Raw genomic sequence first — 14,778 nt, 5'->3', positions numbered from 1 at the left:
ACGTATGGACTTCTCCAGGAGGTATGGAAATATTTGGTGATACAAAGTCAGTAGTGTCAGTTCCTGCCTGGTTGGATGATAGACAGGCCAGCACAGTAGGTAATTATGCATTTGAACAATTTTTTCACCTTCTTGGCTTGAGCTACTTTTGAAATGATAAGTATAATAAGCAATTATATTTTAATAAAATACCTTCCATTCTGAACAATTCAGTCTGAACTGTTCATCTCTCTATGATTCCTTGTAACTAAGATTAGTTTTGTTCCAGTAAGACAATCTATGCTGTCAGGGTAAGATATTCTGGTTGGTCTGTTCCTATATGGAAGAAGGGTAAAGGTTCACGTAGACATTTGTCCCAGCAAGACCTCATTTGGGAAATCTTAAGCTGCAGATGTTTAGAAGTAGCTCTTAAGCAAGGCTTACTTTGAATCCATTAGCTCTACAAAGCTAACTGAGTTGATAAATAAGTACCTGAAAAGCCATCACCTTTGGATTTAGCTGTAAAGGCTTAAAAGTATGATCAAATTTAAAATGAAAATGACAAAATAGTCATTGATAAAAAAAAATTATAAATGGGAGCAATCGACCAAACGATACAAGTTTCTTCCACTATACACAGAATTTTAGATAAATAAGATCAATAGCATTTTTAGGAACATTAAGGGTTCCTTGTTACAAATAGGCAACCATGGATATATGCCTGTATAAAGATTGCATCATTAAGTACTTAAATTAAGAGGATACTCCATGCTTCAGCAGCAGGTCTACCCAAATTACAACAATACAGAGATTAACATGGCACTTGCACAAGGATGGTATGAAAATTTGTGAAGTATTCCATATTTTTCATTCTTCTGATGCAAGAAATGAAAAACAGTTATTAAAAAGTTGGGGCTGGGAAGGTGGCTCAGTGGTAGAGGGCTTGCTTGCATGCATGAGGCCCTGGGTTCGATTCTTCAGCACCACATAAGCAAAAACAAAAAAACAGGAAGTGGTTCTGTGACTCAAGTGGTAGAGCGCTAGCCTTGAGCTGAAGAGTTGAGGGACTGCGCCCAGGCCCAGAGTTATGGACAACGACCGGACCCCCCCCCCCTAAAAAAAAAGTTGATTACAAAAATACAAGTGTAACAATACATGTAATTCACAGAAATAAATGTTAGTTTGACATCAGTGTATTAAATCTTCACCTTAGAAAGACCTTTACATAGCATAAGCTTTACAAAACTTGAAATTAGATAACATTGTCATTTTATCCCATAGAAAAAAAATAATATAAGGACCTAAGAAAAAAAGGAATCTTAAACTTCTTCTATATGGAATGCAATCTGAAAGGACACATTTATTAATGAACCTATACATTGTATAACAATGTATAATTCAAAGTATTATATCCAGGAGGGAATGAAATAGATTATGGACATTATGCCAACATAGATATACTTTTTTCAGAAAAGCACCAGGAACATCTTTAGTTCCTATACTATTCATTTCAACAGATAAGTTAAAATTATTTATGATTTAAAAAAATTCACAAACTCTGCAGAAGTCATTATAGATGTACACAAACAACTCTTGAATACATTTTGCCAACAAAGTCAGGCAATTCACGTGGAAGAATACCATGGATTCCATGATATTTTAAAGTAAGATATTGCTGTTGCTTTGTATTGTGAAAAAAAATTTGTAGGGACACAAAGGATGGACTGGCATTTTTGAAATTTAAGAAACTTAACCAAACCATTACAACTTAGGAGAACAATTTGTACAGCTTTCCACAACTTCAAATAGGTAGTGAAACATACTTATCCTTTTGGCAATATCAAATGCAGTTTCTTCCAAGTCGTTCTTCAGACCTGGTTTGATATAATGGTTCAATAGAAGGAGATACAGAGTATCTTTGCTATTTCTACTCCCAGCAGCAAGATGCAAAGGGGTCAAGAGGCCTTTAGTTTGGGGATTGGTATCTGCATCATGATGAAGTAAGACAGAAGCCATTCTGGTATTATTCCACATATAAGCACTGTGCAGGGGTGTCCAGCCATTCACAGTTATTGAATGAATATCTGCCTTGAGCTACCAACTCATGGACAATGTCTAATTGTCCACTCTAGGCTTCCAGATGAAGAGGGTTATACTCATCCTTATCCCTAGTATTCATCTGGGTGGCCTTTTTGGAAAGTAGTCCCTGCACCATAGTAAGCCGATTAATTTCGGCATCCCAAAGAAGAAATTTGTTTGGATCCTACTCCATTTTTTTCTTGCAATTGATACCATTCCTCACTTTTTCATCTTGTTCCTTGTCTTCATCAGAATTGCCTAACCAGAGACTTTGAGTGCCAGTGGGAATGAGATGTCCATGTATTTCCCTAATAGTTCACATTGGTTGAACTGTTCAGAAAAATATGGTGTATTTACTGCTTATGATTTTTGACCATGATTTATTTTCTCTTTTTTCATTTTTACTATTCTAAATTATTCTAAATGGAGAGTAGAAAATTGATAGAGAGCAGAGGAAAGATTTTCCTTCATATTCAAATGCACAGACTGAAAATGAGGACCAGTGGTGTCTTCATGTGCAGCTTCTTCTAGGAATGAAAAAATAGGAAACAATGCCTTCTATGTGAATGATTTGGGAAATACCATGTTATATTGTAAGAAAACTCACTATTCAACATATGGGCTTTAAGAGCTTTCTAGTAGCTTTCTAATGTTGGTATCCAACCTTAGAAAAAAATGTATAATGCAGCAGTAAAATAGAAGTTCTTTGTATGACTACCTAAATTCTTGTTTTTTGAAAGACACTTGTTTTCATCTAAAAATAGTCCTGTCTATTGTCGTCAGGTGATTTTGATGAATGAAGATGCCTAATGAGAAGTCAAAATGTATTAGTAGTCCTTTGCTACCAATTAAATTTCACTTTTTCTTCTTGGAGAATATAATCATCAACGCAATAGTTCAGAATCAGCAAGCAATAGTTCAGAACCATGCTTCTAGTGCAAGTGGATCACCAGTAAGTAATCCTTGATTCCCTACAAGTTGGAAACTGTTGGTCTAGGGTGACTTTATGGCATAAATTTTGGGATTGATGGTCATAGAAATAATAGCTCAATCTGATAAACAATTGCTTACTCTTGAAGAATTAATTATAACCGATGCTTTACAGTTTTATCCTATACCAGAATGTGGCTATTTTTCTGTTCACTTCTCAATCTGTAACACCCCATTGGAAAATGCATCTATTGCAGAATTACATAACATGGAAACAGGTACTATTTTGAATCTCTCAGGTATGGAATGTTCAGAATTTGAAAGTGAGTAGTTATTAGTCATAGGAATTTTGTAGAACATACATATTCTGTCCTCTTAACAACTTATTTACTTTTAAAAGTTTTGGGTTTCCATAGAATTAAACGGTTTTCGGTTTTGGTATGAGAAAGTACTAGTTAATTCTTTTTTGAAAATATTGGCAAGTATATTGTGAAAAAATTGTCTAGTTGGATAACATTCAAGTTGATGGCCCTCCCATAAAGAAGGGGTAATTCATTCAAATTAGATGCCAAATAGTACTGATTTTTTTAAAGTTACTGCATAAAGAACAATATTTACTATACCAATACAGTGAAATTTTATTTCATGCAGCTTATATTTTAAATTTAATTTTAATGTGAAAGTGATGTGCACTGCGTTAGCAATTGTAAGGCAGTGAATACATAACTTTTCAAACTTATTATCCTCTCTCTCATTTTTCTCACCGTTTTCCTTCACCCCAAAACCCCTCACAAGTTGTAATGTACATTTCCAACATATTGTCTTCTGAGTATTGCTATTGCATTGGTTTGCCTTTTGTCCTTTGTCTCGCCATTTGTTGTTCCTCTTCCCTTCCCTAATTAAGGTAAATGTATACACAATACACAGGGTACCAAAATGAAACACAGTAGGAGATAAACCATAGGGGAAAACCCAAGGAAAATAGAAATCACATAGTACATTAAAAACAACAACTGCAAATAAATATCTCTTTCCATATCTTAGAGTTCATTTTGCTCAGCATCATGTTCATATATATGCCTAACAAAGTCACTGGAAAATAATAGTTTCATGGATACTATATCATGAAAACAACATGTTAACTGTTTTTGATGGTAAAGGTGGAATTAGCATTGGTAAATTCGCAATTCTGATAAAGGAATTTCAAAATAGTTTTAAAATTATGACAGGTGAATTTTAATTGTTCAAAATTTTAACTTAGCCTATTAAGAAAATTTAAAATTGCCTGAGAAAATAAGCTTTCATGCAAAGAAATTCATGGAGACATAGCTGAGAAGGAGCAATGTGGGTAAGATGGCTCATTTTCACAGTAAACAAACAAACCTCACAAACCTTGCTGTAAATCCTGTAGGTTCCCATGAGAATTGTCCTTACCCAGGAAATATACTCTTACTGCATGAAACAAGGTTGTAATGGAATTTAAATTCAAAGTTTTTATTTTAAATAAGACATCACAATTTGTGAACTGACCTTTAATTACTAAACAGTAATTCTCTTAAAAAGATAATTTGAGTCAAAATATTTAGGAAGAAAGTGCCCTTCACAATGAAAGAACGTATTGAGTTTACACTTTTCTTTTTAAATACTTTCCACAATGTCTTTGCACGTGAAGCACTGAAACACAGAAAAAAATCTGATTGGATACTTCAAACCAATGATTTCACATTTCATAGTAGTTTAAAAAATAATATCCTTATTAACATGAGATAGTGAAGATTTCTTTTATTACATAAGTCAAAAAGTTTGGGGATCAGAAAATAATTGAGCAAATTGTAAAGGTAAGAAAACACGTTATTACATACCCTAGCTAAGCATTTTGGTGTCAGCAGTGGAGGGGACTAAAACTTTTTGATATAGATTGTCTTAATGTTTTTGCTACCTTAAGTGATTTTACAGAGCCTATTTGGCTCAGTGTAATGAAGAACAAATTGAACGAAGACATGACAATAAATTCCACCTCCAAATAAAAGAGTTTTCAAAGAGAAACCATGAAGATGTAGCAGTGGGGGACGTCTTATAGTCCTTCAGCTTCACTAGACTTGAAGCCAAGAAGTTGTGATTAATTGGAAATCAAGCAAGAGCTAAGAGGAGGACATAGAAGTAGGACATAGAAATATTGCCTTTGTAACAGACAATGTCATCCAAGGAATCGGTGATTTAACTCTATTCTTCTCCATACATCATGTTGAGCAAATACAAGACCAAGAGGAAAATAATCTATTTAAATAATTTTGCAAAGAATAACTTCACTGTTCCTGATATGGTATCTAAGGAGAGTCTTAAGAGAGAAGATAAAAGTCTTAAGAGAGAAGATAATAGTGGAGTATTCTTAGGTTTCCTCTAAATATCTTGTTAGCAAAATATATCGTTGAGGTTAGAAGTGATTGAACCAAAAAGTGGTGGAGTAATTATTTTTGTGGGCACTTTAGACACAAGAAAATTTCAAGGTAAAAGAAAAAAGAAAAAAAATTATAGCCAAATAGTTGTGATTATAGGTTCTTGGACTGGATTTTTGGAGACAAAGTTTTGCATTAGTGTTGTTCCTCATTAACATAGTTGTTGGGTTTTCGTGGCAACCAAATGAAAAGGGGAAGTTTAATGGACTCCCTTGAACAAGTAAAGAGCATGATAGAAAATAATGGCAAATAATATTTAATGAATTATTTTGAACAATTATTTTGTGAGAACCAAGAAGGAAAGAAATTTCAAAATCACATGACGTTATTAAAAGTATGAAAATCGAGTAGTGAAGAGATTGAGAGAAAACATAGAGTACTATTTTCTCTCCAGTAGAGTAATAGGTTCTTGATCTTGCTTCTTCCATTCTTTCTTCACAAGCTATCAAGTGTGCCTCAGGACTGGAGTATCCAGTTCAGACAAAGAGCACTCGCAGAAGAAAATATTTGCAGTAGATATAGGTGATTTATAACCTTAGACAATCTTTTTAAGTCTGTTCAAAATTCTCCCCTACCCAAAACTTCCCTCTTTGAACAGCTTTCTTTGCTTTTCCAAAGACCGCCCTTCATTAACTGCTTAAAATTTTGAAAGGGCATATTCATACGCTCTAGAGATTGCTGTTTGGTTGTGATTTTTGTGTGTTTTATTGTTGTTTTTAAGTGAATTTCAAAAGTTTGTGCAAGTGTTTTACAATTAAATATGTCCATCTAATTGTCTAATGCTCCTGGATCAGAGTCACTCCTTCTATAAATCTCAAGCAACCCTTTCTCCAAGATTTAGTTCAGATTTACCACTTCCTTTATTACATATGTACATTGCATATTCTAGCTGTACTTGCCCCTTGTTCCATTTTTCATTCATTCTATTTCTTGACTATTGTTCCTCTCTGGGTTCCATTTCCTGATAGTCATTCTGTTAAACTGCCTGTTAATACTTTGAAAGGTTTATATACATTCCATGGAGTTTCACTCCCACATACACTTGAACTGTTGTCAGCTTATATTTCCATAATTCATTCATCTGCAATAACAATTTGCAAGACTGGAGATGTTAAGCACTTAGACATGATTTTATTCTCATTCATTTGGAAGATTAATCTTTAATCAATAAGAAAGTTTAAAAATGGCTTAGAATTTATTCCTAACTACCAGTTTTTTTAATAAATAGCTTTGGACAATGGTGTGTGATTATTTTATTTTGCATAGGATAATTTTTTCTACTACCTATAAGTTTTGGAAAAGAAGAAAACTAAAATTTACTTCTTAGAGGAATATGACAGAAATAGAAGACAGATTTTATGTTTGTCACATCTCTCATCAGTACCCATATTCAAGATTTAAAATCATATTTCTTACTATGTTAGACAGATTGGGAAAACATAAAACAACACATGATAGGGCAGTTATTAGTGACTTTTTAAAATGTACCTTCTTATTTGATGAAATTTACTTTGTTAGCTAATATTTGGGTTTGAAATATGGGAGGCTGATCTATTTAACACATTTCTGGAAGGCACCCACTAAACAACACAAATTGTGAGGGGTACTATTTCTACACTTTAAAGAATGGTTTAACTTGTTTGGTATTAGTGCTGGGTACGTAAATCAACTCTTGTAACTTGCTCCCTACACTTGAAAACATTGTAATGTCACTATCATCTACTTGTCAAGGGTTATTTTGGCAAATGTGATTTTAAATAGTTTAGTTGAAAATGAATATACTTCCAGGAGATTAAATGTATGTTATCATTGGTTTGAGAATGACAACATTTTTTATACTACAGAACCTAGTTTACTGAAATACCCGTGTATTGAAGCACTAAGGATCTTCACAGTTAATGTTTTTCTAAATGATATTTGACCTCTAAATCAAGTATTCCTAGCCTTGGTAGACCAATTATGGATCTATCATTACAGAAACTATTTTTTGGGGGGAGTCCAGTCGTGGGGACTGATCTTTGGGCCTGGGCACTGTCCCTCAGCTCTTCAGCTCAAGGCTAGAGCTCTATCATTTGAGCCACAGCCCCACTTCCGGCTTTTTTTCTTTTTGCTTATGTGGTGCTGAGGAATCGAACCCAGGGCCTCAGGCATGCAAGGCAAGTGCTCTACCACTGAGCCACCTTCCCAGCCCTACAGAAACTATTTTTTTGGCTGCACTGAAATCTTTCATTAATCATTAGGAGAGGGGTACTAAAAATAATCTTGTTCATTTGTGATTTTGTTCACTCATATGGGCTGGTCATTAGTAAATTGAAAGTTTGAATTACAGTACTTTCTCTCAGATTTTGTGATCTCATCTTTCATTTTAAGTTGCCTTGCATTTCACAATTGATTTCTGCTAATTCTTGTAAGGAATTGGGGTCCAGAAATAATGTAGGAAATGAGAAATTGAGATGAGTCTTCAATTATTTTCTAGAAAGATTCACTGTGTAAAATTTAAAATCAGCACATATAAATATAAAATATATAAGTACATATAAAATAAAAATTGTTTTGCATTATTGTGTTGTGGTTAGGGAATCAAAAGCAACTCTGTTTTGGGGGGGTTTTTTGGGTCCGGTCGTGGGGCCTGAATTCTGGGCCTGGGTGCTGTCCCTCAGCTCTTAAGCTCAAGGCTAGCACTCTACCACTTGAGCCACAGCGCCACTTCCGGCTTTTTTCTTATGTGGTGCTGAGGAATCCAACCCAGGGCCTCAAGCATGCAAACCAAGTGCTCTACCACTGAGCCACCTTCCCAGCCCCAGCAACTCTGTTTTAAAGTATTATTCCATTATCTCTACCTCAGTTTTTGGTAGAGTTAGACTTAAAGCTTTACCATTTGTAGATTTACAGCCTAGAGGCAAGAAGAAACACTATGATTAAAACATTACCAATTTCAGGCCTAATATCAAGGAGAAACATATGGCCTTCTTCAGGAGCTATGGAAATATTTGGTGATAGAAAATCAGTAGTGTAAATTCCTGCCAGATTGGATGATGCACAGGCTAGAACAGTAGGTAATCATGCATATGAACAATTTTTTCACCTTCTTGGCTTTAGCTACTTTTGAAATGATAAGTATAATAAACACTTATATTTTGATAAAATATCTTCCATTCTGAAAATTTCTGTCTGAACTGTTCATCTCTCTATGATTCCTTGTAACTAAGATTAGTTTTGTTCCAGTAAGACAATCTATGCTGTCAGGGTAAGATATTCTGGTTGGTCTATTCCTACATGGAAGAAGGGTAAAGGTTCAGGTAGACATTTGTCCCAGCAAGACCTCATTTGGGAAATTTTAAGCTGCAGAAGTTTAGAAGTAGCTCTTAAGCAAGTCTTACTTTGAATCCATTAGCTCTACAAAGCTAACTGAGTTGATAAATAAGTATTTGAAAAGCCAACACCTTTGGACTTAGCTGAAAAGGTTTCAAAGTATGATTAAATTTAAAATGAAAATGACAAAATAGACATTGACAAAAAATTGTAAATGTGAGTAATCGACCAAACGATATGTTTTTTCCAATATACACAGAATTTTAGAGAAATAAGATCAATAGCATTTTTAGGAACAATAAGGGTTCCTTGTTACAAATAGGGAACCATGGATAGATGCCTGTATAAAGATTGCATCATTAAGTACTTAAATTTAGAGGGTAGTACATGCTTCAGAAGCAGGTCTACCCAAATTTCAATACAGAGATTAACATGGCACATGCACAAAGATGATATGAAAATTTGTGAAATATTCCATATTTTTTCATTCTTCTGATGCAAGAAATGAAAAACAGTTATTAAAAAGTAAATTACAAAAAAAACAAGTGTAACAATACATGTAATTTATAGAATTAAAGGTTAGATTGAAATCAGTGTATTAATTCTTCACCTTAGAAAGGCCTTTACATAGCATAACCTTTACAAAACTTGAAATTAGATAACATTGTAATTTTATCCCAAAGAAATAAAATAATATAAGGACCTAGGAAAAAAAGAAATCTTAAACTTCTTCTATATGGAATGCAGTCTGAAAGGACACATTTATTAATGAACCTATACATTATATAACAATGTAGAATTCCAAGTATTATATCTAGGAGCGAATGAAATAGATTATGGATATTATACAAACACAGACATACTTTTTTTCAGAAAACTACAAGGAAAACTTTAGTTTCTATACTATTCATTTCAACAGAGAAGTTAAAATTATTTCTGATTTTAAAAAATCACAAACTGCAGAAATCATTATAGATGTATACAAACAACTCTTTAATACATTTTGACATAAAAGTCAGGCAATTCTCTTGAAAGAATACCATGGAATCCATTAATTTTTAAAGTAAGATATTGCTGTTGCTTTGTATTGTGAAAAAAAATTTAAGGGACACAAAGGATGGACTGGCATTTTTAAAATTTAAGAAACTTAACCAAACCATTACAACTTAGGAGAACAATTTGAACAGCCTTCCACAACTTCAAAGAGGTAGTGATACATACTTATCCTTTTGTGGCAATATTAAATGCAGTTTCTTCCAAGTTGATCTTCAGACCTGGTTTGATATAATGGTTCAACAGAGTATCTTTTCTATTTATATTCCCAGCAGCAAGATGCAAGGCAATCAAGAGGCCTTTAGTTTGGGTATTGGTATCTGCATCATGATGAATTAAGAAAGAAGCCACTCTAGTATTATGGCACATATAAGCACTGTGCAGGGTTGTGAGCCATTCAGAGTTATTGCATGAATATCTGCCTTGAGCTACCAACTCAGGACAAAGTCTAAGTGGCCACTCTAGGCTTCCCAATGAAGAGGGGTATACTCATCTTCATCCCTAGTATTCATCTGGGTGGCCTTTTAGGAAAGTAGTCTACAAGCCATAGTAAGCAGATTAATTTCAGCATCCCAAAGAATAAATTTGCTTGGATCCTACTCCATTTTTTTCTTGCAATTGATACCATTTCTCACTTTTTCATCTTGTTCCTGGTCTTCGTCAGAATTGCCTAACCAGAGATTTTGAGTGCAAGTGGGAATGAGATGTCCATGTATTTCACCAAGATTTCACAATGGTTGAACTGGTCAGAAAAATCTGGTGAATTTCCTGCATGTAGTGACCGTCTACTCGACCAGCGAGGAAAAACGACCACCACACCAGAAGTCTTCTCAGATCACGCTTTATTGGAGAGCCTTTTAGTTGTAGGAGAGCTTGGGCGCGAGAGAGCGTGCACCCGAAATACAGCCGCTTATATAGGGAATTGGAACACGGGTCTTTCTATTGTTGGTCGCCTGCCTTTTACCGTCACCAGGTGTCATGGGATTGGCTGGGGACACTACCTGGCTCGCACACGCGCGCACAGCCCAGGCGTCCCGCCAAGCACCGTCTGGAGTGGTAATCCTCAAAACTGCAAGGGAGTGGGCGGAGTCTCGCCTCGGCTCCCTACAGTTCCCCCTTCTTTGTTTTATGGCAACAGGTAAGAGTAGAGGTTGGGCCTCTGTCTAAGACATTAATGAGAGGACCTTGCACTGGCCTTCGCCTGAGGGGCGCCTTCCCCAGTGATGACCAGGTCCGTCCGATGCCTTTTTTGCAGAGGTGGGATCTTGGGCATCAGTCCACTTGCTACCCAGCATGCTCTTCTTGAGGAGATGGTACCCTCAAGTGCAGTGCACTTGCCTGGCAACCTGTCCCAAATTGCAAATTGCATACCTGTCCTGGTGCAATGGGATCCCCTGATCCCTCGGGGTGCTAAGGCTATGCACAATGGTAAGGCTTAACTGCCTCTTAGGGCCGACAGCCAGATCTGGGGTGAGGATCCACTCTCCAAAGCGGCTAATGCTTGCAAGATAACAACCTTGTCCCTTCTGGTTTGGGCTCGAAGGCGACAGACCAACCATAGGCAGACCACGCATCCCCCCAAGCAGCAGGCTAAAAACATTCCGACTCCCACCCGCTCTTTGACAAAGGACACCACAGAGGCAATCCAGTCAGTAAATTGTAACAGCCCACAGCATCATTGGTTTAGCTATCACAGGGATTGCTATTAGCACTGTTGCTAACAGCAAGAAGATCAGCTGTATCTTCAAGAGGGGGTTTTTCTGCAGTCTCCACCGGCCTGGTCAGTCTCGTTGGCACCCAGTGAGGTACTTCTTGACTCTGTGGAAAAACACAAACAGCTCCCCTGGATCTCGTTATTACCGGATCCGGTCCATACCATTTATTATTAATAACATCCTTCCACATAACCATGTCTTTAGTATCCATGGAGTCTCTTGTCATATGCCGATCTGCGGCAGACTGATCGTTGTCATTTAGAATTAAAAAATTAAGGGTAAAGAGCGCAAGAGAAAGTCTTTCCCTGGGGGATGCGGACTCAGCAACTCCCCCTTTTTGTTTTTGAAGCATTTCTTTTATGCTTCTATTAGCTCTTTCCACTATACCTTGTCCTTGAGGATTGTAGGGCAATCCGGTGGTGTGGGCAACCTGCATTTGTGCGCAAAAGGCGCGAAAACCATGGGAAGTATAAGCAGGGCCATTATCCGTCTTAAGTCTAAGGGGCTTTCCCCAAGCTGCCCAAGATTCTAAGCAGTGTATTCTGACGTGAGACACCTTTTCTCCTGCCAGAGGTGTGGCATGAATGACACCAGAAAAGGTGTCCACAGACACATGTAAATATTTCAACTTACCAAATTCCGTCAGATGAGTAACATCCATTTGCCATAGGGCGTTTGGTCTCAACCCCCTGGGGTTTACCCCCACATGGGGAGGATGAAGAAAGGTAACACAAGATTTACAGGCTTTAACAATATCTCTTGCCACATGCCTGGACAAATTATATCTTTTCCTAAGGGTATTAGCAGGTACATGATACAATCTATGAAAGCCTTTTGCCAATTCTACAGGATCAGCAGCGACCAGAGCCACAGCCCGAGTTGCCTGGTCCACCAAATCATTACACTTTGCCATTGGGCCCGGTAACATAGAGTGGGTGCGAATATGTCCAATATAAAAAGGATGTTTTCTGTTTAAGATAAGGGACTGAATCTGTAACAAAACATTAGAAATTGTACTGGCCTGCTTAACTGAAGCAGCAACTTCAAGAGAAGCAACGGCATTTACAACATATAATGAATCAGAAAATAAGTTAAAAGGGTGATCAAATCTTTTAAAAACTTCAAGCACAATTAAATATTCAACAGCCTGTGGGACATTCGGCCGAAAATTAAAAACTACCGGCTGTTTGTGTCCTTGAACAAAAAAGGCACCTTGTCCAGATTTTGATCCATCCGTAAAGATGGTTAGAGCATCAGCCAAGGGCTCCTTTGAAGTGACAACAGGAAAATACACTAAATTTTTGTTAACTATGGCAAGCAGAGGATGCTTAGGATAATGATTATCAATTACATTTGGAAATGAGCAAACAAGAATTGCCCACATATCCACTGTGGCTGCTAAAATTTCAACTTGCTCACGGGTGTATGGAATAATTAATTTATCTGGAATTTTTGCAAAGTGCATTAAACAATACTTCATACCCAAAATTGCCTGTTTAGCCACTAATTCAGGAAAATATTGAACAGTTTTTGCTCCCACAGAATTGCCGTGGAGCCACAATAAGGGGCCATTTTGCCAAAGAACCCCCGTGGGATAATTTTTTGTTTTTAATATACATAAATCAATAGGTAATTTTAAATCAACCCGTGAAAGTTGAGCCCTAGACAAAGCTGCCTCAACCTTTTGTAGGGAATTTAGTGCTAAAGGTGTCAGGGATCTAGAGGAGGTGACTTCAGGGTCGCCCTCCAAAATAGCAAATAAAGGTAACAACTCTGACCGAGGGAGATTAAGAAACCCCCTTATCCAATTAATATCTCCTGCCAATTGCTGAAAATCATTAAGTGTTTTAAGATGACCAGTTCGAATGGAAAGTTTTTGTGGTTTAATCTCAGTAGGAGAAACAATGGTTCCCAGAAATTGAACAACACTAGTCTGCTGAACCTTCTCAGGGGCAATAATTAATCCTTTATTAGCTAAGGTCTCCATTACCTGCCCAAACACCTTATGAAGAGTCTCTACCGAGGGAGCAGCCAACAAGATATCATCCATATAATGGACAATCCGTACTTTTGGAAATCTTTCCCTAACAGGGGTTAATGCAGCCCCCACGAACAATTGACAAATTGTTGGGCTATTAGCCATCCCTTGGGGGAGAACTTTCCACTGATAGCGAGCATCCGGAGTTTCATGATTAACCGAGGGCAAAGTAAAGGCAAAGCGCTCCCTATCCTTTTCATAAAGAGGTATGGAAAAAAAAACAATCCTTAATGTCTAAAGCCAAAATAGGCCACTCTCTAGGTAAAGCAGAGGGCAGTGGAAGTCCCCTTTGGATGGGTCCCATAATTTGCATCTGGGCATTTACTGCTCTAAGGTCATGTAATAATCTCCATTTTCCGGAGGCCTTTTTGATCACAAAAATTGGGGTATTCCAAGATGACACTGAAGGCTCAACATGCCCCAGCTGCAGCTGTTCCTGGACAAGAGTTTGAGCCGCTTCCAATTTTTCTCGAGAGAGGGGCCACTGAGGAACCCACACCGCCTTTTGCGTTAACCAAGGTATGGGTACCACACCTTCAGTGGAAGCTTTGTTTTCAGAGGCCCCTAAGAAAAACCCAAACCCTTCCTGTCCTGTTTAGGAAGTGGCTCTATCGGCTCCTTGTGTCCTTGGAGACGCCGACCAAGCCCCAAGGCTGGCACAAATCCTTGCTGTTTCATCATATTCTGACTGGCCTCAGAATAATCATTAGTTAAAGTTAGCTTCAGCTGTTGCTGCACATCTCTTCCCCAAAGATTGACAGGGACGTCTACCACAAATGGCTGCATTTTTCCAACCTGGCCTTCGTCTGTTCTCCAAGTCAATTCTTTTGCACTTAACTGTGGGGCATCGGCATAGCCCAGCCCTTGTAAGGTCTGGGAGGATTTCTGAGTTGGCCATTGCTTTGGCCACTCCCCTCTTTGGATGATGCTTCGATCTGCCCCTGTATCCACCAATCCCTCAAATCTTCTCCCTTCCACTTGGAGAGTTAGCATGGGTCTTTGGTCTAAAGTTATGGACAGGCATGTAAGGTCGACTCCAGTGGAGCCTAGCCCTTTATCTCCTCTCTCTATCTCCTTAGCAGGGAAGTTGCCATGAAGAGAAGGCAAAAGCAGGAGCTGTGCAATTCTATCCCCGGGAGAAATGGACACCACTCCATGGGGGACATGGCAGAGGACCTTGATAGTCCCCGTATAGTCAGGGTCAATTACTCCCGGG

The 14,778-nt window shown here is 37.5% G+C and overlaps 2 pseudogenes; both read left to right on the top strand.

Moving 5' to 3' along the window:
* The first annotated feature begins 747 nt into the window (after window positions 1-747).
* On the top strand, window positions 748-847 carry LOC138833440 (U6 spliceosomal RNA; annotated as a pseudogene).
* Window positions 848-9,143: 8,296 nt separating this feature from the next.
* Window positions 9,144-9,240, top strand: LOC138833441 (U6 spliceosomal RNA; annotated as a pseudogene).
* The last annotated feature ends 5,538 nt before the right edge of the window (window positions 9,241-14,778 follow it).

This window comes from Dipodomys merriami, unplaced genomic scaffold (genome assembly GCF_024711535.1).
Source record: "Dipodomys merriami isolate MVZ:Mamm:240054 unplaced genomic scaffold, mDipMer1.0.p SCAF_2078, whole genome shotgun sequence".
NCBI lineage: Eukaryota > Metazoa > Chordata > Mammalia > Rodentia > Heteromyidae > Dipodomys > Dipodomys merriami.
The sequence above is the reverse complement of the archived record's forward strand: the minus strand, read 5'-3'. Positions and strand labels throughout refer to the sequence as shown.